Genomic DNA, 25,810 nt, shown 5'->3' on the forward strand with positions numbered 1-25,810 from the left:
TGAGTGCAAGTCATTTGGACTGTGTTGTGCCATTGTTAGCCCAGGTGGACACAATTAGGTAGAAAGGGATCAGGTCCTAGATCCTGCCTCCTACCGGAGCTTTCTTAAGTGCAGTGAATAGAGCAATAAAAAATTAAAAGCAATATCCTGGAAATCACCTCGTCAAGTCAAGGGAGCAGTTAAGTTTTTTTCCTTCTCCCATTGAAATCACTGGGAGTAGGGATTGGTCCCCACGTGTGTAGAATTAAATACTACCAAACGTTTTAGACAGTGAAGTATTTAAGGATCCAGCTCCTCCTTTGCTTCCCTGAGTTCAGGGATCTGTGCTTTTTTAGCTGCCATCACAGCTACTTAAAACAGGGCAGGGAATGGACTTACCCCTGGGCATTGACAGAAAAAGGAAAACCCTGTTTTCTGATATTTTCTTTTAAAATATAAATGTGGTTGTAACTTTAAAGTCTGGGGAAATCTCTCGTGGTTGTAATTTTCAAGACTGCACATGGTTTTTTTTGTTACTGATCTGAGGCCATAAACATGACTGGATAGGTTGTGTTTAGCCTTAAGCAAAATATCTTTGTTCTCCTCCTGCTCCCTTTTGGCCCACCTGTGCATTGGTCAGGCACAGTCCCGGTCCTTGCCCAAGGACTGGATAACAGAAAAGAGGATTAATTGTGCCAGTGCCTGGCCCAGAGCAGGACTAACACATTAGACAGGATGCTACTGCCTGTTGCAGGGTGAGATGGGCATTTCCAGCCCATGATCCTGGAGCCATTGGGCCTGCCTCATAAACAATGCCCCTGAGAGCAGCTGCCAGGCTGCAGCGCCCACCTACATTCCCACCTACACATGTCCCAACCTAGGCAGTGGCTTATAGTCACTATCTTGCTCTTTTCTTTTGTTTTCAGATACTTTGCATGTCATCAAGTACAATTGGGTTATTTGTGAGGGGTGCACAGTTCCCAGGGACTAATTCCGAACAGGCATCGGGTAAATTTAAAACACACCTTTAATTAACATGTATGTGGTGTTTGCGGTAGGATCTGAGTGTTAAAGGGGGAGAGCAAGACAAACAGTTCAGATCTCAATAACCAAAGATAGACGTCAATTCTGTTCTATTAGTAATTGTAGTTCATTAATATAGATACCTGTGTTTGAATTACTCATGACAGATGGTGGAATAATCATGGTCGATGTACATCAAAAAGCTTTAAAGAGATTGTTTGCTTTTAATAAAAAGCCAGTTAAAATCTGGTGATAAGGAGACCAAAGGGCTTTAGTTCTTCATAGTTCGGAATGCACTTCAGCTGTTTTGGATCCTGTTTTGGATCCTCAGTTTTGGGGAGCCTTAAAGGGCCTGACTCTAATAGGGTGGGTGCTTTCAGCACTTTGCGATCATCAGGCCACTTTAAAGTTTCTCAAGGTGGGAACCCAAAATTACTAGTCATTTTTCAAAACCTTGGCCTTGGCAATGAATACCTTAGAGAGTGTTAAGAAGGGAGGAGTGGTAGATACGCTGGAGGACAGGGATAGGATACAGAGGGACCTAGACAAATTGGAGGATTGGGCCAAAAGAAATCTGATGAGGTTCAATAAGGATAAGTGCAGGGTCCTGCACTTAGGACGGAAGAACCCAATGCACCGCTACAGACTAGGGACCGAATGGCTAGGCAGCAGTTCTGCGGAAAAGGACCTAGGGGTGACAGTGGACGAGAAGCTGGATATGAGTCAGCAGTGTGCCCTTGTTGCCAAGAAGGCCAATGGCATTTTGGGGTGTATAAGTAGGGGCATAGCGAGCAGATCGAGGGACGTGATTGTCCCCCTCTATTCGGCATTGGTGAGGCCTCATCTGGAGTACTGTGTCCAATTTTGGGCCCCACACTAGAAGAAGGATGTGGATAAATTGAAGAGAGTCCAGCGAAGGGTAACAAAAATGATTAGGGGTCTGGAACACATGATTTATGAGGAGAGGCTGAGGGAACTGGGATTGTTTAGTCTGCAGAAGAGAAGAATGAGGGGGGATTTGATAGCTGCTTTCAACTACCTGAGAGGTGGTTCCAGGGAGGATGGTTCTAGACTATTCTCAGTGGTAGAAGAGGACAGGACAAGGAGTAATGGTCTCAAATTGCAGTGGGGGAGGTTTAGGTTGGATATTAGGAAAAACCTTTTCACTCGGAAGGTGGTGAAACACTGGAATGCGTTACCTAGGGAGATGGTAGAATCTCCTTCCTTAGAAGTTTTTAAGGACAGGCTTGACAAAGCCCCGGCTGGGATGATTTAATTGGGGATTGGTCCTGCTTTGAGCAGGAGGTTGGACTAGATGACCTCCTGAGGTCCCTTCCAACCCTGATATTCTATGATTCTAAGGGAGACTGGTAGATTTGTTTTAAACAGCTGGTAGAATCTTCCATTGTAACTCTGATGTAAGAATTCCTCTATCCGTGAGTCTAGTCACTTACATAGCCTCTATCACGATTCTACTTGAGCACCTCCCAAATGTTTATGGTTTTACATTTGTTATGCTCATATTAGGTAGAGAGGTAGTATTCCCATTTTACAGATGGGGAACTGATACAAGGAGAGATTACATGACTTGCTAGAGGTCACACAGAGACTCTGTGGCATAATCAGGAAATGAACCCAGGTCTCCTGAGTTCCCAGACTGTTTAGTGCCTTGATCACCAGTTTGTCCTACCAGTCTCCTGGGATGTCCTTTATGTTTTAGATGGAAAACAGGCAAAAATCTGTAATGAAGAAACTGGGATGCCTCCATCTGAATATATTTCAGAACTTGTTTCTGGCAGGTTGATCATTTTAAAAATATATTTACTTCTCATTGCTGAGCTGAATTCTTAATTAATTCTACATTTCGAAGAACAATTAATCAAAGGAATGGTTTGTGACCGAGTATTACTCCCACAGAAGCCAATGGCAATGCTCTCATTGTCTTAAATAGTGTGAAATCAGGCCCTCAAAGACCAACCCTTATTTAGAGGCAGTATCTATGTAAGTTCTTATAATAGTAGCCAGAGGCTACATTGATGGGTACCTATGCTAGAAGTACTCCAGTATTCTACAGTAGCAGTAGTATGACAGCAAGGTGCAATGTTTTGCAATATTACTGTAACACTTCTCAAAATCAAGGGGACCCTGCATTATTTGTTGGGTTGTGCAAACTCCCATTGACCTGACTGGGCAGGAAAGAAAAGATCAGTGTTGGGCAATGATTATTCTATCTCGGAGAGGGTGGCTACTCACATGAGATGTTTGACACTCTGTATTGCTGATGTTGTATTTAAGCCCACTCCCTGGCATACCCCTCGAGATGGGCCTAATGGGAGTGGTGGGACCACAGCACTGCTGAGGTGTGGATCAGAGCTTTGCTGCCTGGCTCCTCTCTAACATGTTTTATTTAATAAAAACACTTTCCAGGTTTTAGCCTGTGATGTCCCAGGGCACAATGTCCGTGATATTAATACACTGTAGGCCAGTTAGGCAACAGGAGGCTTGCTAGCAGTTCAAAGAATAGACTCTTCTTGCTGCTTCTGCAGAGCTCTTTTTATGGCATTACAAGACGCCATGAATTGCCATGGGGAGCTGCTGGTTTCTTAATTCTGCTCCTCCCATCCAAAACTCCTGCTGCCCTTGAGCCTCCCTCTACTTTCTATCTAAAGCAGAAACACTTGCTGCGGAGGAGTCAGGGAAATGGAGAGGCTCACAGAGACCTGCAGAGGGTTGGGAGACCCAGAGGCTCCTTGCAGATGGAACTGCCCCATGTGGGGCCTGGTCATTCCATGAGGGTGGGAGGGCTGGGGTAAGCTGCCTCCATGAGATGGAAGAGTCTGTAAAAGCGACCTCTTGGAGTTTCCAGTTCCCTGCATGGGTGAAGTGCAAGTGGGAGACAAAAGAGCCTAAGCGAAGGAAGTGAGGCGGTTATGTGAACATCACTCTGTCTCCCAGTGAGTGCCGGGACACTGGGCTAGGAGGCGGGAGACCTTGTTCTGTGCTCAGTTCTGCTGCTGCCTTGCTGGGTGGGACTTTGAGCAAATGACTTACTCTGTGTGCCTCAGTTCCTTCATCTGCAAAATGTGGGTAGCCCCCTTTGGCAAACGGCTTTGATATCACTGGATGCAAGCTCTCTCTGATCCAGGTATTATAATGGAATTAAATGTGTCCAGTGTGAAGAGGGGATAGAAGATGCATGTAAATAAGTATAGCCCTAACCTAGCACAATCTTTCTCTGCTAAGACCGAAAACAATTGCAGCTTTTTTCTTAATTGCTGCATTTAAAAATATGACTCACTTTCTTGACTCTGAGCTAGTGGATACCTGACTAGTCCAGAGATCTCAGCAGCCTTTATCTTCTCCAGCGTGCCTGGAGCTCCTGCCCAGTCTGTTACTCAGTGCAAGCAAGACACTGGCATAAATAGCTGGGGAAACTTTGAGACTTAGAACTGAAACCTCACGTAGTCACTGGATCACTTTTCATAGAATCATAGACTATCAGGGTTGGAAGGGACCTCAGGAGGTCATCTAATCCAACTCCCTGCTCAAAGCAGGATCAATCCCCAACTAAATCGTCCCAGCCAGGGCTTTGTCAAGCCTGACCTTAAAAACTTCTAAGGAAGGAGATTCCACCACCTCCCTAGGTAACGCATTCCAGTGTTTCACCACCCTCTTAGTGAAAAAGTTTTTCCTAATATCCAACCTAAACCTCTCCCACTGCAACTTGAGACCATTACTCCTTGTTCTGTCATCTGGTACCACTGAGAACAGTCTAGATCCATCCTCTTTGGAACCCCCTTTCAGGTAGTTGAAAGCAGCTATCAAATTCCCCCTCATTCTTCTCTTCCACAGACTAAACAATCCCAGTTCCCTCAGCCTCTCCTCAGAAGTCATGTGTTCCAGGCCCCTAATCATTTTTGTTGCCATTCGCTGGACTCTTTCCAATTTTTCCACATCCTTCTTGTAGTGTGGGACACAGTACTCCAGATGAGGCCTCACTAATGTCGAATAGACGGGAACGATCACGTCTCTCGACCTGCTGGCAATGCCACTACTTATACATCCCAAAATGCAATTGGCCTTCTTGGCAACAAGGGCACGCTGTTGACTCATATCCAGCTTCTCGTGCACTGTAACCCCTAGGTCCTTTTCTGCCGAACTGCTGCCGAGCCATTCGGTCCCTAGTCTGTAGTGGTGCATGGGATTCTTCCGTCCTAAGTGCAGGACTCTGCACTTGTCCTTGTTGAACCTCATCAGATTTCTTTTGGCCCAATTCTCTAATTTGTCTAGGGCCCTCTGTATCCTATCCCTACCCTCCAGTGTATCTACCACTCCTCCCTTGAGTGTCATCTGCAAACTTGCTGAGGGTGCAATCCACACCATCTCCAGATCATTTATAAAGATATTGAACAAAACCGGCCCGAGGACCGACCCTTGGGGCACTCCACTTGATACCGGCTGCCAACTAGACATGGAGCCATTGATCAGTACCCGTTGAGCCCGACAATCTAGCCAACTTTCTATCCACCTTATAGTCCATTCATCCAGCCCATACTTCTTTAACTTTCTGGCAAGAATACTGTGGGAGACTGTGTCAAAAGCTTTGCTAAAGTCAAGGAACAACACGTCCACCACTTTCCCCTCATCCACAGAGCCAGTTATCTTGTCATAGAAGGCAATTAGATTAGTCAGGCATGACTTGCCCTTGGTGAATCCATGCTGACTGTTCCTGATCACTTTCCTCTCCTTGAAGTGCTTCAGAATTGATTCCTTGAGGACCTGCTTCATGATTTTTCCAGGGACTGAGGTGAGGCTGACTGGCCTGTAGTTCCCAGGATCCTCCTTCTTCTCTTTTTAAAAGATGGGCACTACATTAGCCTTTTTCCAGTCGTCCGGGACTTCCCCCATCTCCATGAGTTTTCAAAGATAATGGCCAATGGCTCTGCAATCACATCCACCAACTCCTTTAGCACTCTCGGATGCAGTGCATCCAGCCCCATGGACTTGTGCTCCTCCAGCTTTTCTAAATAGTTCTGAACCACTTCTTTCTCCACAGAGGGTTGGTCACTTCCTCCACATACTGTGCTGCCCAGTTCAGTAGTCTGGAAGCTGACCTTGTTCGTGAAGACAGAGGCAAAAAAAGCATTGAGTACGTTCGCTTTTTCCACATCCTCTGTCACTAGGTTGCCTCCCTCATTCAGTCAGGGGCCCACACTTTCCTTGACTTTCTTCTTGTTGCTAACATACCTGAAGAAACCCTTCTTGTTACTCTTAACATCTCTTGCTAGCTGCAACTCCAGGTATGATTTGGCCTTCCTGATTTCACTCCTGCATGCCTGAGCAATATTTTTATACTCTTCCCTGGTCATTTGTCCAATCTTCTACTTCTTGTAAACTTCTTTTTTGTGTTTAAGATCGGTAAGGATTTCACTGTTAAGCCAAGCTGGTCGCCTGCCGTATTTACTATTCTTTCTACACATCGGGATGGTTTATCCCTGTAACCTCAATAAGGATTCTTTAAAATACAGCCAGCTCTCCTGGACTCCTTTCCCCCTCATGTTATTCTCCCAAGGGATCCTGCCCATCAGTTCCCTGAGGGAGTCAAAGTCTGCTTTTCTGAAGTCCAGGGTCCGTATTCTGCTGCTCTCCTTTCTACATTGTGTCAGGATTCTGAACTCGACCATCTCATGGTCACTGCCTCCCAGGTTCCCACCCACTTTTGCTTCCCCTACTAATTCTTTTCCCTTTGCCGTGCCCCTTTCTCCGGCCCCCCAGCCCCCCGCCCCCAACACCGAGGTGTCTCCAGGCTGGCGCTATGTGATGAAGCCTGTCTGAAAGAGTCATAGACTTTAAGGAAAGAAGGGACCATTGTGATCATCTTGTCTGACCTCCTGCATGTCGTCCACCCGCTCCTGTAGTGGCCTGATAGCCTCTGGCTGAGGTACTGAAGTCTTCAAATCATGGTTTAAAAACTTTAATTTGCAGATATGCAGATTTACTCTAGTTCAGACAAGTAAATGACCTGTGCCCCACACTCCAGAAGCAGCTTTAGCTCTCACCATATAAGCTGAGTTATCCTGTAGGGATGGTGGACCGTTTCCTCAGCTGGTGTGAATTGGCATTGCTGCATTGGCTTCAGGGAGCTATGCTGATTGGTTGTAGCTGAGCATTAGGCCTGGTGTTCTTAGGGGAAAAAGACCTGCCATTTAGGGTCAAATTATTCCTTCCTGCTGGAAAAGGAGGGGAGACAGACTGCTTGTTGCCTCCTCTGACTCCTCCCATCACAGGGCTGGTGGTTTTAGTCTTTGTAGGGAGGAATGGGAGACGTGGCTTGGAAATCCCCTGGATTCCTAAGCTCCATGCACTCAGATCCTAGGCCCCTTGACAGTGCTACACTGGCCTCCCCTTCACCTCTGGCTCTTGGAGCTGGGCTGTTGTTGACTGCCTGAATTCTATTCCCCAGCTCACCTGGAGTAGATAGAAAATGTACTATGGGAGTCAAAGCTGCTCCAAGCTGCATTAATGCCAGAAGCAATTTCTACTGCGAAAGGCAGTAAGCCATAGGGGAGCATGTTGCAGGGAGTGTCTCTTTCCCCTTGGCTCCTCTCATTCCCATCCTGCAGAACCCTGATCCACTAGAGCGGGGGTCAAGGGTCCACTGTAGGCTTGGAAGGTGAGGTGCAGTGGAGAAGAACTAGTTTATAGCTGAGACTCTGCTCCCTTCTTTTGTGACTCATTTGCTCCCTCCTCCTGCAGTGGGATAAATTTATGGAGGACAGGTCCATCAATGGCTATTAGTGTCCCTAGCCTCTGTTTTCCAGAAGCTGGGAATGAGCGACAAGGGATGGATCACTTGATGATTGCCTGTTCTGTTCATTCCCTCTGGGGCACCTGGCATTGGCCACTGTTGGAAGACAGGATACTGGGGTAGATGGACCTTTGGTCTGACCCATTATGGCCATTCTTATGCTCTTTATGTTCTAACTCTGAATGTCATGACCTCAGCAAGCTCCCTGCTTGTCTCTGAAAGCTTGATGCCTTTTCATTACTGTGACAAGCAGACATACCCAGGGCCTGAGCCAAGCAGCAAGAGTGCGTGTGCATTGGCACTGCAGACTACACATTGCTGCTGTTCAACCCAGTTGTAAATCTAGGTATTTGCAAAATCAAAGTCACTTTATTTTTCATGGATTTTGCCCCAAACATTTTCATTTTGAAAAATAATAGATTCTGATCCTGCGTCCCTCCCTCTTGGGAGCAGAACCATGGATGTCAATGGGATAGCACACTGGGGGTGACTTGCATGACTTAAGAGTTGTTGGATCAGCCTCACATTTGACTTTTCACCCAACCCTTTCCCCACTCTTTTGCTTTATTATTTTGATTGTAAATGCCTAGATCCTTAGCTGCCGCAAATCAGTATAGCTCTAGTGAAGCAAGTTCACACCAGTTGAGGAGCTGGTTCAGAGATGTTCGTGTGAGTATGTGAAGCTCAAACGTTTTTGATACCTGCCCCAAATACTGGATGCTTTATACAGACTTCTTGAGCAAACTGCACCATGAGCATCCTGGCAATGGACTTTCTAGACAGATTTCCAGAGCACACTGCTTTCTGGGGTGGGAGGTTCCTGGATTTCTTGCTAATGCTAAGCTCTTGCACAGCAGCATCCACCACCAGCCACAGAACCATCTGTCTTCGGCAGTTGGCTAAGAGATTCTGTGTTATCCTTATATATGATGGCCTGCCCTCGTTTATATGTACCTGCATCACTTCTACTGTGGACTATGGCAATGTGGTATGTCTGGGCACCCTTGGGAAACTCCAATGAATACAGAATGCTGCAGCATGTATCTTCAGCAACAAGGCTACTGCGAGCACATCAGATCTGTCCTCCCCTCTCTGCAGAGCTTTTCATTGAATTCCAAGTCAGACTCTAGGTCTTGATCCTGATCTTCAAGGTACTCAATGGCTTGGGCCCAAGGTATCTAAAACATCATCTAAAGCTCCAAGATGAAGACCCTGGTCAACATCTCTGCTACGCTGGCATAATAAGGGTGAAGTTAGTCTATGCAGGAGACAACTTTCTCAGTAGTTGGTCTGAGAGTGTGGAATGACTCCCCTAGGAACTAAGGACCATCACAAACCTCTTTACCCTCTGTTCCAGAACAAGGTGTGTTTCTTTGACCTGCCTTCTCTCTCCAACATCAACACAGAGCAGCCTGGGCATTCTCAAAAAACCCCCCTAACCTCCAAACCAAACATTCCACGGCACACACTGTTCTCACTGTGGGGAGAGAGTGAACTGCATGGGGAAGGTGCTCAGACCCTGCAGTGATGAGGGGAGGTAAGAATCTGCACAGGATAGAACAGACAAAAATGTAGCAAGGCCAGCTCTTTTCCATGGTTCTTCAGCATTTTCACCTCCCGACCCAGCCAGAACCAAGGAGATCCATGTCAAGCTCCATGTTGTCCCCACTGCTCTACCAATGCTCCCAAGTTTGTCAACCTCTTTGCTAGCTTCTTTCATTGAGCCCCCTCTGCACCTCCCTGAACCCATCCACAAGGCTCCTCCCCTGTCCACATGTAAGTCCTCCTAGAGGCTCCACTTCTGCTGTGCTGTTTACAATGAATTGAGTTGGCTTGTTCACAAATGGACTGTTGTTATTCCCGTTCCCATAAACTCTGTCTATGCATCTATCCCTCCTTAGATTACAAGTTCCTTGGGGCATGGAATATTTGGAAAGCACCTGGAATATTGTGGGTGCTACTGTAAATAAGAGCAATAATAAAACTGCAAAATTAACCTCATCCAGCTTCCATTAGACTCTTGATGACTGTTCTGGCCATTTCTTGTTATCTGACCCAGTTCATTACTCCAGTAAATGTGGTAATGGTGATGGGATTGCCTTACAAATGTGTCAAGTGGAGTGCCCCAGGGGTCGGTCCTGGGGCTGGTTTTGTTCAATATCTTCATAAATGATCTGGAGGATGGTGTGGATTGCACTCTCAGCAAATTTGCGGATGATACTAAACTGGGAGGAGTGGTAGATACGCTGGAGGGCAGGGATAGGATACAGAGGGACCTAGACAAATTGGAGGATTGGGCCAAAAGAAATCTGATGAGGTTCAATAAGGATAAGTGCAGGGTCCTGCACTTAGGACGGAAGAACCCAATGCACAGCTACAGACTAGGGACTGAATGGCTAGGCAGCAGTTCTGCGGAAAAGGACCTAGGGGTGACAGTGGACGAGAAGCTGGATATGAGCCAGCAGTGTGCCCTTGTTGCCAAGAAGGCCAATGGCATTTTGGGATGTATAAGTAGGGGCATAGCGAGCAGATCGAGGGACGTGATCGTCCCCCTCTATTCGACATTGGTGAGGCCTCATCTGGAGTACTGTGTCCAGTTTTGGGCCCCACACTAGAAGAAGGATGTGGATAAATTGGAGAGAGTCCAGCGAAGGGCAACAAAAATGATTAGGGGTCTGGAACACATGACTTCTGAGGAGAGGCTGAGGGAACTGGGATTGTTTAGTCTGCAGAAAAGAAGAATGAGGGGGGATTTGATAGTGCTTTCAACTACCTGAGAGGTAGTTCCAGAGAGGATGGTTCTAGACTATTCTCAGTGGTGGAAGAGGACAGGACAAGGAGTAATGGTCTCAAGTTGCAGTGGGGGAGGTTCAGGTTGGATATTAGGAAAAACTTTTTCACTAGGAGGGTGGTGAAACACTGGAATGCGTTGCCTAGGGAGGTGGTGGAATCTCCTTCCTTAGAGGTTTTTAAGGTCAGGCTTGACAAAGCCCTGGCTGGGATGATTTAATTGGGTATGGGTCCTGCTTTTGAGCAGGGGGTTGGACTAGATGACCTCCTGAGGTCCCTTCCAACCCTGATATTCTATGATTCCATGATTCTATGATTCTACGTGTAATTTGCTATGTGTGATTCTCAGCTGGGATAGATATGGTGACACCAGTCGTCTCTCTTTTATTTTTATATTCTAGCCTTTTTTTTTTCTTCAATTAATGAGTGACAAAGGCCCAGATCCTCAGCAGGTCTAAAGTGATGTGATTTCCATGGAGCTGTGTCATTTTACACTAGCTAAGAATTTGGCCCATGGTCTCTGTAGCTTGTGGAGAGAAACATAGGTGAGAAATACATTTTGTACAACTTTAGTTTGCGTGTTCTCTTTGTCATACTGTGTTGTGGTTGCAGCATTCTTGATTCTAAACCATAGAGTATGTTGAGCCTGATCCTGTAGCTGTTACTCACGAGTAGCCCAGTTTGTCATGTAAGAGCAACAGGATCAGGCCCATAAGAAGTATGCCTGTGTGTCTTTCCATGGAATTGGGATCTGGCAACTCTGAAACAGGAGACAACCCCATTTGTATTCAGAGATGGGTCCAAAACAAAACCCTGCTCCCAAACATTTTTGGGAAAGTTTTTTGATACAAATCCTAATTTATGATTCAGGCCTATCTCTATAATGGGCAAAACCAAACATTGGATCTGAGCAGTGCTCAGGGTTGGACTGTGACCAGGGTCTGAGTTTTGTAGCTCTGGCCCATCTTTACTTGTATTCCTATACACTCAACAGTAGATGCACTGGGTCTTTGCAAACTACTGCCCCTATTGAGCTGTATATTCTCTACTGCAAGTTTCCAAGGCAATGCACACCCTTGAAGGGGCTTCCTTCTGTCCCCCAGCATGTTGGTTCTTTTTATTATTTGCTCATCAGAGATAAATACATGTCAAGAAGGGTCAAAGCCTGGATCAATGGACAGCAAACAAAAAGGGACTTTTCCATATTCATACAAGTGCGAGATTTTTGGGAGATCAAACAAAGCATGTTGGGCTTGTACATAATTTATGTTGGGAGCTCTGTTAAATCAAGACATATCAAACGCATTGAATGTCTTAACAAAGAGTCATGGGGAAGAGGGCTAATGATGTGTTTATCCAGTACAATGGGCTGGACATGAAGAAAGGGTTAGACCCTTTGCATTGCTTTTTCCTCGATGACTTGCTGGGATTCCAGCAGGCCTGGATGAAGGGTGAGAACGAGGAATTATACATAGCTATGTAGCTTTGTAGGGATGTGGTCATGCTGCTTATCCCCTCCTGGTGAAGCTTGGCTAGGATAAGCATAGAGAGAGATGACATCCTTTGCAGTGACATGACTGCCCAAGAAGTGATCCCACTGGGTTTCCCCTGGAACAAGCCAGCAGAACCTAGGCCCCAGACCACAGCAGAAGGTATGAAGAGTCCTCTCTGTGACTTAGCCAGTGCAACACCAACAGTGTGTGGAGCCAAGCCACGATAGGGTGGGGCCATGCTGGCCAAGAGACACACTGATCGGGCACCTCTCCAGGTCAGCTTGTGCCTACAAGTCTCTGGTGAAGGCTGTAATGGATTTTAAAGCAGAACACATATGGGAGGGGGTAGTGGTGCCATCACCAGCTTCCTCAGGCAGTGAATTACTACTCATGTCCCTTTGCATGTCATCTTCAAATCCACTCAACTTTGTCTGAGCCTGAGGTCTCACCAGAACTGTATAAACATGTCTAGCTCCAAGATATGAACCTTTTCCCTTTCAAGCCCTATGGAGGGGAGGGAATGAAATTTTTGCACAGAAAGTAATGGTCCTAAAACCTCTTTGCTCTACTGTCCTGTCGCAGAGCATGACTCGCTCTGAGCTGAAAATGGCTGGATCCAGGGAGAGCGGGAATATGACTAATGCTGTCTAGAAGCTGACAAGGTAATTCTGCTCTAACTGCCTCCACTCTTCAGATTTAGGGCAGAGAATTCCCTGAACCTGAGCTCTGAACAAATGAGATCTCTTGAGGCTCTGTGTGTGTGACAGGGGATGGGGGTGGCGTGGAGTGGAGTGGGGTGGGGTGGAGTGGGGGGAGGAGAGGGGAGGGATGAAATCACATAATTCCTCTTTCTTTTTTTAGGAAAGCCAGATTCTAAATATAGATTTAAGAAACTACTTAGTTTGCTGAGCAAGCAGCTGCAGGAAAGAGAGCACGGAGCAGGTCCAGGGCAGTAGCCACTAGAGTAGCTTGCAAAGAACCTAGTATGGCTGCTATCCTTGTGACATGTTTGTGTCTTGTCACTGCAAGGAACATCCTTGTAACACAGTAAAGGAATATGTTGTTTCCTTGTGATGCCATGCGTGCCGGCCAAGGAGGAGATACAAGTAGCCAAATACATTTGTGAACTGGCTTTCCCTTCCATTTTCTACCATGGCATGTTGCACACTGGATTCCTCAGACCTTTCTGCAATCTTTAACACAGTATTTTTTTCAGACGGTGGATGTTGCTTGTTTGTATTTGTATTTGAATTGTGGTGGAACAAGTGTGCATGAAGCTCTCCCCAGGGTTGCTCCCAAGAATGAGATGTGTGCCTTGGGTTATGGAGGGAGCAGTATCCAGTGGGTAGAGCATGGGATGGGAAGACGGGACTCCTGAGTCCTGACTATACCACTGACTCATGTAGCGACCTTGGGCAAGTCACTCACCGGCTCTGTGCCTCTTTCCCCATCTGTAAAATGGGGGTTACGTTTACAGCAGGATTGGAGGGTTATGTAGCTTGATTGATGGCTGTCAAGTGTCATTGAATCCTATTATTACAGGTACAATATAAGTATAAAGCAATACTACTTTGTCTGTGATTGCAGAGCCATTGGCCATTATCTTTGAAAACTCGTGGCGAACGGGGGAAGTCCCGGATGACTGGAAAAAGGCTAATGTAGTGCCAATCTTTAAAAAAGGGAAGAAGGAGGATCCAGGGAACTACAGGCCAGTCAGCCTCACCTCAGTCCCTGGAAAAATCATGGAGCAGGTCCTCAAAGAATCAATCCTGAAGCACTTGCATGAGAGGAAAGTGATCAGGAACAGCCAGCATGGATTCACCAAGGGAAGGTCATGCCTGACTAATCTAATTGCCTTTTATGATGAGATTACTGGTTCTGTGGATGAAGGGAAAGCAGTGGATGTATTGTTTCTTGACTTTAGCAAAGCTTTTGACACGGTCTCCCACAGTATTCTTGTCAGCAAGTTAAGGAAGTATGGGCTGGATGAATGCACTATAAGGTGGGTAGAAAGCTGGCTAGATTGTCGGGCTCAACGGGTAGTGATCAATGGCTCCATGTCTAGTTGGCAGCCGGTATCAAGTGGAGTGCCCCAAGGGTTGGTCCTGGGGCTGGTTTTGTTCAATATCTTCATAAATGATCTGGAGGATGGTGTGGATTGCACTCTCAGCAAATTTGCGGATGATACTAAACTGGGAGGAGTGGTAGATACGCTGGAGGGGAGGGATAGGATACAGAAGGACCTAGACAAATTGGAGGATTGGGCCAAAAGAAATCTGATGAGGTTCAATAAGGATAAGTGCAGGATGGAAGAATCCAATGCACCGCTACAGACTAGGGACCGAATGGCTAGGCAGCAGTTCTGCGGAAAAGGACCTAGGGGTGACAGTGGACGAGAAGCTGGATATGAGTCAGCAGTGTGCCCTTGTTGCCAAGAAGGCCAATGGCATTTTGGGATGTATAAGTAGGGGCATAGCGAGCAGATCGAGGGACGTGATCGTTCCCCTCTATTCGACATTGGTGAGGCCTCATCTGGAGTACTGTGTCCAGTTTTGGGCCCCACACTACAAGAAGGATGTGGATAAATTGGAGAGAGTCCAGCGAAGGGCAACAAAAATGATTAGGGGTCTAGAACACATGACTTCTGAGGAGAGGCTGAGGGAGCTGGGATTGTTTAGCCTGCAGAAGAGAAGAATGAGGGGGGATTTGATAGCTGCTTTCAACTACCTGAAAGGGGGTTCCAAAGAGGATGGCTCTAGACTGTTCTCAATGGTAGCAGATGACAGAACAAGGAGTAATGGTCTCAAGTTGCAGTGGGGGAGGTTTAGATTGGATATTAGGAAAAACTTTTTCACTAAGAGGGTGGCGAAACTCTGGAATGCGTTACCTAGGGAGGTGGTAGAATCTCCTTCCTTAGAGGTTTTTAAGGTCAGGCTTGACAAAGCCCTGGCTGGGATGATTTAACTGGGAATTGGTCCTGCTTCGAGCAGGGGGTTGGACTAGATGACCTTCAGGGGTCCCTTCCAACCCTGATATTCTATGATTCTATGATTCTTGCGGAGCATGGACTGGCATACAATAACCAATGGGAAAGGGAATCTGGGGGAATATTTGCAGCTGGAGAAAGCTGTTGGCCTGACAGATCTGGAGACCATGAGACATACAGAGGACAGCCAGTGGCAGTGCAAGCTACATACATACACCCTCTCTACCCTTTGAACCAGCCTCTACCATGATTGGAGGGACCACTCGTCAGGATGGAAGGGGCAGTCAGTGTCCATGGTCTGTTTGTGGTTGAAATTGTGCACAAGGATACAACTTTCCACTCTCCTTATGTGAACTAAAAAAATACCATCCTGTCAGACTTGAAGGGTCACAGGTAAAAAGAAGTGTGGTTTGGTGGTTAGTGTGGACTTAGAGTCTGATCCCAGTTCTGTCACTGACTCACTTCAGTCAAGTTTCTTACCCTCTCTGTGATTGAGTTCCCATCTGAATAATTGGACTAATTATGCTCATAGGAATGTGTTGGGAAAGTTAATTCCCAAAGGCCTACAAAGAGCTTTGAGATCCTCATGTGAAAGGGTGAAAAGCAAAATGAAGTGGTGTTATCACAAGCTCCATATACTTGAGGAGCAGCACACTGACATGAAGGGACCATAGCCTTTGAATGAATAATTTAAAAGGCAATGTTAAATCAAATAAAACAGTAGATATTTGGTGAAGATTATAGAAATGCTTTGAGTCCTGAAGATCCAGTCTTGCTGGGGGGATAGTCTATTGTCTTACAGCTCATCCCAGTAGCTGCAATGGTTGAGGCTGGAGCTGCTGGCTATCCTAGCATCCAGGAGCTGGAGCTTTTTCTCTCAAGGCCCCAAGTTTATGAAGTGCTCTCCCTTCCTGTAGAAGCCAGAGCACATTCAAGGTTGACTGCTTTTTAATTTCTTTTTGTTCATATTTGATGGAAGGGGGGCTCTTGGTAATGGGTTCCTTTTATTGCATCCTGCACTCCTTCATTTGAACTAATGGAAAGTGCAAGGTCCAAGACTTTCTTAATCATAGCAATTAAAAGGCTGTTTGTTTTAATAGGCATATCATTTGTTTATCCCCAGAGGGCCATTTCAGCAACTGCTTAATAGTCCACTGGAAAGAGCTGTCCAGGGTGCTGAAATGGACCAGTCGCAAGGGACATAATGCTTCCTTGTGTCCGTCCCAGAGCATGCAGTTTGACCAGAAAAGTTCGTGCTGAAATCAAAGGCTGTACTAAGAACTAACAAGGCCCTGATTTATTTAGAGCATTGTGCTATTGCATACCATAGATTACCACATTCTCTGTCAGAGATTACCTTGACATAAGGCCAGTTTTGGTAGTTCTTGATTCTCTTGAATTTCTCTATAAACATCTCTTTGTGAACTGTGCTATGCAAAGCTCTTCATGTCTTTAAACAGCATGAAATAGAGTAGATGACATCAAAACACTAATAATTTAAACTAATTCTTATTGATTTAATGCCTTATCTTTTGTAAGTTAAAGGGCATAAATCATATTTTACTGTGTTATAATAGGGTAAATGCATCAATGCACTGAACATTTGAAAACTATTAAACTCTATAACTGGAATAAAAAATATCACTGAGTGCATATTTATATGTGTGATTATATTTTTTACTGTGACAATAAAATGCTCCAATTTTAGTGTATAATAGGGAATTAAGCATAGAACTAAGCCAAAATCTCCTGTGTTCTAATCTCAGCGCTGGCACTGTCTTGACATATTGTTTTGGACAAGTCATTTAACTTTTCTGTATTGTCTTGTCCATTTGTAAAGTGGGGATAAAAAGGTCTGCTTGCCTAGCACTACTGGGGATTAATGAATGTTTAAAAGCACTTTGAAAAATGCAAGTGTTGGTTGTTATTTGTTAATTATATAGAGTTAGGTAAAAAACTGCTGAAGGAGAAACACTAGCAAGCTACTGCACTACCAAAATCTGGGCTACAAATACCAGTTCAAATTACTGCATTACCTTTTTTTTTCTCACTCTCCTTCCTCCCCCCCACCCATATAGCATAATACATCTTACATGTTATAGGGGAAATAATAATGTAGGCATATTTGATCTGCTCTGAAAATCATACAGAGTCCTGGACTGTTCAGACAAATTTGGGTGCAGGATAATTTAATATATAATGAAGATAATTCAACTGAAAGGCTAAATACATCTAAAATATCTTGCTAACCCTTCCTCCTCCCCAAACTTGATGAGTGAATTCCATAGGAATTTTATCAAGGCTGGAGCACTGTTTGTAGTGAATCAGATGTGACAGAGTAGCTCTAATCCACTGAGACATAGGCCAATGCCAGGAGTGAATGCCTTGTCTGGTTCCCCTCCCTACCTGTGTCTCTGACCCTATTAACACTTAAACATATATGCAAGTCTCCTACTTGGAGCAGACCTGTTGATGTCAATGATAGTAAAGTTAAACATGTGCAGGATCAGGGCCTGTCTTAGTAACTTAGACCTAGATCCTCAAAGATATTTAGGCTCCTAACTTCCTTTGGTCAATAAAATCATGAATGATGTGGAGAAAGTGAATAGGCGAGTGTTATTTACCCCTTCACATAACACAAGAGCTAGATGTCACTCAATAAAATTAATAGGCAGCAGGTTTAAAACAAACAAAAGGAAGTACTTCTTTACACAGTGCACAGTCAACCTATGGAACTCGTTGCCAGGGGATGTTGTGAAGGCCAAAAGTATAACAGGGTTCTAAAAAGAATTAACTAAATTCATGGAGGCTAGGTTCATCAGTGTCCATCAATGGCTATTAGTCAGGGACACAATCCTATGTTCTCGGTATCCCTAAATGTCTGACTGCCAGAATCTAGGACAAATGAGAGCGTGCTGGATCACTTGAAATTGCGCTATTCTGTTCATTCCCTGTGAAGCATCTGGCACTGGCTGTTGTCAGAGACAGAACACTGGGCTTAGATGGACCATTGGTCTGACCCAATATGGCTATTCTTCTTGATTTCAGTGGATGTTAGGAGCCTAAATATCTTGTAAGGATCTGGACCTTAGCCTCTATTGCAGGTCTGGCACAGCACCATTGCTCACATTCCATCCGCTTGCATACATTTTAACCTGCAGTGGAGATGGAGTTTGGTGTAGTCCAGGTTCTATGGAGAATTGGAACATGCACAACTGATGGGAAGCAGCCAGCACTGATGAGTATGGCCAGGGTGTTAGTCTGGTAAACTGTTATAGGAAGCAGACTTTGCAGTATGCTGTCACGTGATGCACACCTTATTATCGGTACTCTTCAGTGGTTATTTATGGATGGCAGAGTATACATCTTATTTGCATAGCTTAGTACGGAGTTAATTAAAGTAATTTATCTCATTCTTTTAACAGGTCCCCTAATCATTTTCCATTATGTAGCATTCAGCTTTTCTGGGTTTTTTAGTCATTTAACACAAGCATTCTCTTTGTGGGTGTTTATTTCAGAGAGCATGCATAGCACATTTGAATAGATCACTATGAGTAAATGAACTTATTTAGCAGGTGAATTCCTACATTGGGTATTTGCCTAACTGTCCTTTAATACATTTAGTAGCAGTGACTCACCACATCTCTTCTATTATCTCTGTGAATAATGCAAAGTTATGACCATCCAACAGAAATACACCAACTCCTGGTTGGAAAAAATAATACTCAAAATAGAGGAAAGTGTCTGTCTATCGCTCCTTCCTTGTGTCTCTCGCTCCTCATTCTACCCAGTGAGTAGCTGCTTTCTGAAATGAACCTTTCCTCCAACCCCCCCAAACCCTACCATCCCCACTCCAGTCATGCTGACATCTGCTAATGCACTTTACAAACAATGATTTTTATTTCTAGCCTGACTAGCAGTCCAGGGAATTAAACTGTGGCCTGTTTCCTGTCAAGAAAGTTGCTGGTGAGTGTAGTAATATATCATTCAACTTGCATCCTCCAGGAGAGGGGAGCTGCTCCTTTGTCGGGGGGGGGGGGAATGCTTAAAGGCAGAAATTTAGGAAACATTCCCATGTAAAGAGTGACCATATAAAGAGGGGAATTCTTTTTTCTGAATCAGCTCTTAACCAGCACCCAAGATTGGTCTTGTTGGAGATGGTGGGATGTAGTCATTAAATATACCATTGCACTCTTTGTAAAAGTAGGAAGGTTAGCCATGGTATCTCATTTAAATTCCACTCCTGGTGATATTCCGGCTTTGCTTTTGCTTCATTTCTGTGCATTGGCAGAAAGCTACTTGGTTCAACCCAGAGCTGACTGCATTGCAATGAAGGCTGAAAATGGACCAAATGCTTTGTTAATTTAGAGTTAATGTTAGAATCATAGAAATGTAGGACTGGAAGGGTCCTCAAGAGGTCATCCAGTCCATCCCCTGCATGATGAAGCGGGGTCATCCCTGACAGGTGTTTGTCCAAACCCTTCTTAAAAACCTCCAGTGATGGGGATTCCACAACTGCCCTTGGAAGCCTATTCCAGAGCTAAACTACCCTTATAGTTAGAAAGTTTTTCCTAATATCTAACCTAAATCTCCCTCGCTGCAGATTAAGCTCATTACGTTTTTGTCCTACCATCAGCGCACATGGAGAACATTTGATCCCTGTTTTCTTTAACATATTAGAAGACTGTTATCAGGTCCACACTCCATCTTCTTTTCTCAACACTAAACATGCCCAGTGTTTTTAATCTTCCCTCATAGGTCAGGTTTTCTAAACCTTTTAGTTTTTGTTGCTGTCCTCTGACTCTCTCCACATTTTTTTTTTAAAGTCTGGCATCCAGAATTGTACCCAGTACTCCAGCAGCAGTCTCATCAGTACTGAGCAGAGCAGAGCAGGACAATTACCTCCCATGTCTTACATACGACAGTCCTGTTAATACATCCCAGAATGATATTTGCCTTGTTTGCAACAGCTTCAGATTGGCTCATATTCAATTTGTGATCCAGAAAAAGCCTCAGATCCTTTTCAGCAGCACTACTACCTAGCCAGTTATTCCCCATTTTGTATTTGTGCCTTTGATTTTTCATTTCTAAGTGCAAACTACTTTGCACTTGTCTTTATTGAATTTCATCTTGTTGATTTTAGACCAATTCTCCAATTTGTCATGGTCGTTTTGAATTCTAATCCTGTTCTCCTAAGTGCTTGCAACCCTCCCAGCTTGGTGCCACCTGCATATTTTATAAGAATACTCTCTGCTGCATTATCTAAGGAAAGGTCCCCAAAGGGATTTAGACATTGCAACACCAAGCTTTGTGGTGCCTAACTTTTAGAGGCCTAGAAAATCACAGGTTCAACACTGAGATCTGCAACGCTGGGTTAGGTACCTAGACTCCCTATCCATTGCATAGGGAGAGATCAGCGCCTTGGAATGCAATCCACAAAAGCCAACACATTAGCCCCCACCTAAGCTAGCCAATGGGAGATGATGACAAGAACAAAGGGTGTGTAAGCCACACACCTTTCATGGAGATAGGCACCTAAGTCCAGGCTGCAGGGAGGCGTCTTTCTCCCCCTCTGCCAGGTGAGGCGGGGGCTGTACCTGGGTCTCCCACATCCCAGGTAAGTACTCTAACCACTGAGCTAAGAGATGTTAGGTGGGCACCACCTCCTTCTCTGGCCAGACTCTGAATTGGACCCAGTCTGCTAGGTAGTCTCTGAGCATGTCTGCTGGAGTGGGCCCTGCACACAACTTAGGTGGCTGAACGCCTTTCTTCCCCTGGCTTGTGAATCGCTCTGGGGCTCAGGCAGAAGAGAGGAGTCCAGACACAGGAGAGAGGCAGCTGTTCACATGCCCAGAAACAGGAGCGTGGGGACCCAGGGAACTTTTACTCTGAAAAGCTCAGTTGCGGAGAGAGTTTAGGCAGCTACAGAGTTTACAGGAGTTTTCTAAATCACAGTGGAGCCAAAACTGGGACGTAGGCACATAACACCTGACTTAGATGCCTGCGTCTGGAGTTTAGGTGGAATAGTGACTTCATGGATTCCACCATGGCTCATTAATGAGAACGTTGAATAGTGCGAGACCCAGGACAGACCCCTGAGGGTATGTCTACACTGCAACCAGACACCCTCAGTTCCTGTGCCAGCAGATTCGGGCTCAGACTAAGGTGCTGTTTAATTGTTGTGTAGACATTTGAGCTCAGGCTGCAGCCTGTGCTCTGGGACTCTCCCACCTCGCAGGGTCCTAGCACCCAGGCTCCAACCAAGCCCAAATGTCTATACAGTAGTTAAATAGCTCGTTAGCCCAAGCCCCATGTGCCGGAGTCAGCTGGCACAGGCCAGCTGCAGGTTTTTAATTGCAGCAAAGACATACCCTGAGAGACCCCACAAGATGCATCCTCCCAGTCTGACAGTGAACCATTGATGATTACTGTCTGAGTGTGGTTTTTCAACCAGTTGTGCACCTACCTCATAGTAATTTTATCTAGACCACATTTTCCTAGTTTGCTTATGTTATGTGGGACTGTGTCAAAAGCCTGACTAAAATCAAGATATAGCATGTCTACTACCCCCCGCCTCCAACCCCCCCCACCCTCCCCGGCGTCCACAAGGCCAATAACCCTGTCAAAGAAGGAAATTAGGTTGGTTTGGCATGATTTGTTCTCGACAAAACCATGCTGGTTATTACTCAGCACCCTATTATCCTCTGGGTGCTTACAAACTGATTGTTTGATAATTTGTTCCAGGACCTTTCCAGGAACTGAAGTTAGGCTGACTAGTCTGTAATTCCTCAAGTCCTCCTTTTCTCCCTTCTTTAAAAAACAGCACTATGTTTGCCCTTCTGCAATCCTCCTGGACCTCACCTGTGCTCTGAGTTCTCAAAGATAATCTGAGATTGCTTCAGTGGTTCCTTACATACCCTCAGGTGAATTTCATCAGGCCCTGCCAACTTGAATACATCTAACTTATCATAATATTCTTTAACTTGTTCTTTCCCTATTCTGGCTTGCATTCCTTCCTGTTTGTTGTTGCTTAAGTATATTTTTCTTATGAAACTGTGGACACTTAAAAAATCCAGGAGAACGTAAGTTAAGGTAGCATTCGTGCCCAACACAATACCAGTCTCCAAACATTAGACTGATACCGTCCATGATATTGATCCAGACCAACACACTGATACCCCTCTGACACACAATCATTTTCTGTTCCATAATAATATCCCCTCTTAATGCACACAGCCAAAAACTGAAAATCCCACTGCAGCGTGCACTCTGAACTTTGTCCTTCCAACACTACAATATTTAATTTAATGTCAGTTATTGTAAAAAAACAGTCCTAGCACGTCCACACAGCATGTACTTGGTATTGAACAGAAAGCTGATTTGACTCGCTGGTCAAAAATCACAAACGAACATCTGCTAGGTATTTACACTGTGACTTTTAAAAAATCAGATCAGCTATGCAATACTCACTGCCATTCAGAAATTCACACAAATATGATTGAAATGCACATGCTCATCCTCTTTCATAGGCATATCCATAGAACGTTGTAACTAAATTACAGATTAGCAGGTCAGAGTTAAGGGTGTGGGCTGCAGTGTGATTTTTTTCAGTTGTAAGGTGTGTGATAGTATTGTATTAAAAGCAAGTATGTTAGAACTGGCTGGTCAGACAGTGTGACTGAGCAGCTCAAAACAAGAGGAAAACCAGCACTAAGTCAGCTAAAATAAATCACATGCATTCCTACTGTTAATTTTCTATGTAAGCTTTTGGAAATGGGAGGGGAGCTGTGGTCAGCAAGACAGGAAATGGGAAGGGAAACATCCTTAAGCCAATCTCTCTGTAAGTTGTAGTCCCCACTATGGAAAAAGTTTGAGATCTAGTAGTCACAGCACAGAACTGCGAGTCGAGTTCTGTTCTCTGCAGTGCCACAGACTTGCTGTGTGACCATTAGACTATTCCTTAACTTCCCCATGTCTCCGGTTCCTCATCTGTAAAACGGAGGTGATAATCCTTACCTACCTTTCAGGGGAGTTATGAGGCTAAATTTGTTACTGTTTGGGAAGTGCTTTGGGATCCTTGGGAGGTGCTGGAGAAATGCAGTGCATTTCTATTAACAATTATTAACAATTGCTTAACAATTTTATTTTATTTTATTAACAATTTATTAACAATTATTAACAATTGCTACGAGCCCTTCCAAACATCACATGCATTTTTATTAATTTCCGTCAATAATTTAGAAAGGGCAAAAAAAGGCTTCTTACTGCAAGTATAAAATGACATTATGATGTTTGACCCCTAGGATGTTGGGATCACTGAGCAACCATTGACACTAAATTAATGATCCTTCACTAAGTGTGTTGCATTTGACCTAGATATAGGTGAGCTGTGGCTTCCTCATTGTTGCATTTATAACTTCTAGGAATTCTGGTTAGCAAGTTCCACTAGGCACCTCTTTTTGCAGTGTGGGAATGGTGTCTAGGCCAAAATCCTGGTACTTTTCAACCTCAGTTATCTTCTTCGTAGAGGCCAAAAGTTGTATTTGCTCGCCATTTGGGGCACTCATTAGTGAGTAGTCAGTACACTGGATATAGATGCTCATTGTCTCTGTTCCATATGTGATGCCTTCTAAATGCCAGGAACAAAAGGAATCGATGGCATTTGTCTTGACTCACTTCTCCAAACCTGGGCTAAAACTCTGCTTTAAGTACCACATGGAAATGAAGGTTATGACTTAATCTCCGCTTGTCTGCCTCACAAAACAACTGTGTGTGTGTATGTGCACACGCGCACAAAACTCGAAACTCAGCATTATAATGTCAGCGGCACTGCCGTTGATCAGGTCAAGGCTGACATGTGTTGACAGAGCTAGGAGGGGGTCCTAGGACTGGAGCAGCAGAGACTGCAGTATTCAGGACCACAGGGAGCTGGCAGAGCTGTGTATCTGGATTAAACTACAGTGGACTGGAATACGAGGGAGTGCTACAAATCAGGATTGAAGTATATTGCTCAACCTGTGTGTGGGAAATTTCCTGCTACTCACACTGACTAGTTAGCCAATGCCATCAGTTTCTCACTCTCTGCTGAACCCTAAAATCACCTGCTGATGTTGAGAAAGGCAGGCAGAGAAATCAAAAGATCTCTGCAGAAAGCGACTGTCACCTTTATGTGTATGCAGGTCTGGCTGCTGCTTTAGCTTTCATCTGCTTCCTTTGAAACTTGGGGAGGAATAATGCTCTTCTTCTGTGTGTGCATCTCCCTCTGTATTCCAACGGTTAGATTAAAGATGGCTGAAAGGATTTTTCTCTTGGGAACACATATATCAATTTCTTCCAGACTTGCATGCTGTTGTGTGATTATCTAAATTACTTGAAAAGGAAAGCTGCGTCATCATATCAGGCCCTTAATAAGCAAGTTTGCAGCTTGGATTTGTTCAGTACTAGCACGTATTGCGATATGGAATGACGGTGCTCTGAGGCATACAGACTCATCTCGTTGCTTCTAACATCAGCTACTGTGCTTGCATGCTAGATAGGCAGTTGCACTGGGTATGTGGCAGGGCAATGACCATGCATCGAAGAGCAAGATAAAATTATCTGATGGGATTTTCAGAGGCACTCACTGTTGGCCTAACTTTGCGTCCACTTAAGTTCATTACGATGGGCTTCAATGGGACCAGATTTAGGTCAATGCTGAATACTTCTGAAAATCCCCACTCTGTGTGTTGTGTGTGTCTCTGTCTGTCTGTCTGTCTGTTTGTCTGTGTGTATATATATCTTACGTTTGGGGAGTGCAATTTTCATTGATCTATACAGAGAAGTCTTTTGTTAACAAAATAAAGATGAGGGGTCAGATCCCCAGCTTGCACAAATTGATACAGCTCCATTGAACTTGCTAGAGCTATGCTGTTTTATACCAGCTGAGAATCTAGCCAAAGATACAGGCGGAAGGAGTAAAATTCTTACCTACATCTTCATTCTGAACATCCCAAAGTTGGGTGTGGTTGATGCAAACCCATCTTGGCTACGTAGCCAATTTGCCAAGAAACATGTGCTATGTCTGTTTCACAGATCAAATTCTGTGCTTGGTTACATCAATGAAAATCCAGAGCAGCTCCACTGAAGAGTGCCCCTGGTGTAAATAGGAGTGGAATTTATCTCTTGTATTGTAAGCCTTTTGGGACAGTGACCTTGTCTTCCTCTTTGTACTCTCCATGGCAAAGAATATATTGGTTGCTCAGGAAATGAAGAATAAATAAAATATCTTGTGACTGTGTGAGTAAGCAAACAAAGCCGATAGATGAGTTTGTCCTGTGCACTTCATTCATTTACTTTGACAAGCACATTTTAATTTTAATTGTTTATGCTACTTCTACATGATATACTACAGGGCATTTACTGCTATTTTAAGAAGTAATGCAATCTTGGTGATAATGAGGCCACGTTACATTGATGTCTCCATGAGTTAAGTCTCTGAGGTTTGGAGTGAGGCCACTAGGTTACTGTGAGACTCCTCAGCAAAGTCTGAGAACTAGTGAGGTTTTCTGTCTGTCTTACTCTGGATTAGCTTCTGCAGCAGCATCATGTGATCACTTATCTATTCTACTAATACTTGGTAAAACCAGCAAGTGGTTTATAACATCAGGGATTATGCTCAGACACACAGTGCTTTCCAAAAATAAAATGAATGCTGTTCTGAGAGCCCTTCAGATAATATTGATTGACCAATAA

General features: G+C 44.6%; 1 protein-coding gene across 1 annotated transcript in view; it reads left to right on the forward strand.

Moving 5' to 3' along the window:
- HCN4 (hyperpolarization activated cyclic nucleotide gated potassium channel 4) overlaps positions 1-25,810 on the forward strand; it is a 169,145-nt gene that overhangs the window by 17,940 nt on the left and 125,395 nt on the right. The window lies entirely within an intron of this gene.

Source organism: Lepidochelys kempii, chromosome 10, assembly GCF_965140265.1.
Source record: "Lepidochelys kempii isolate rLepKem1 chromosome 10, rLepKem1.hap2, whole genome shotgun sequence".
Lineage (NCBI taxonomy): Eukaryota > Metazoa > Chordata > Testudines > Cheloniidae > Lepidochelys > Lepidochelys kempii.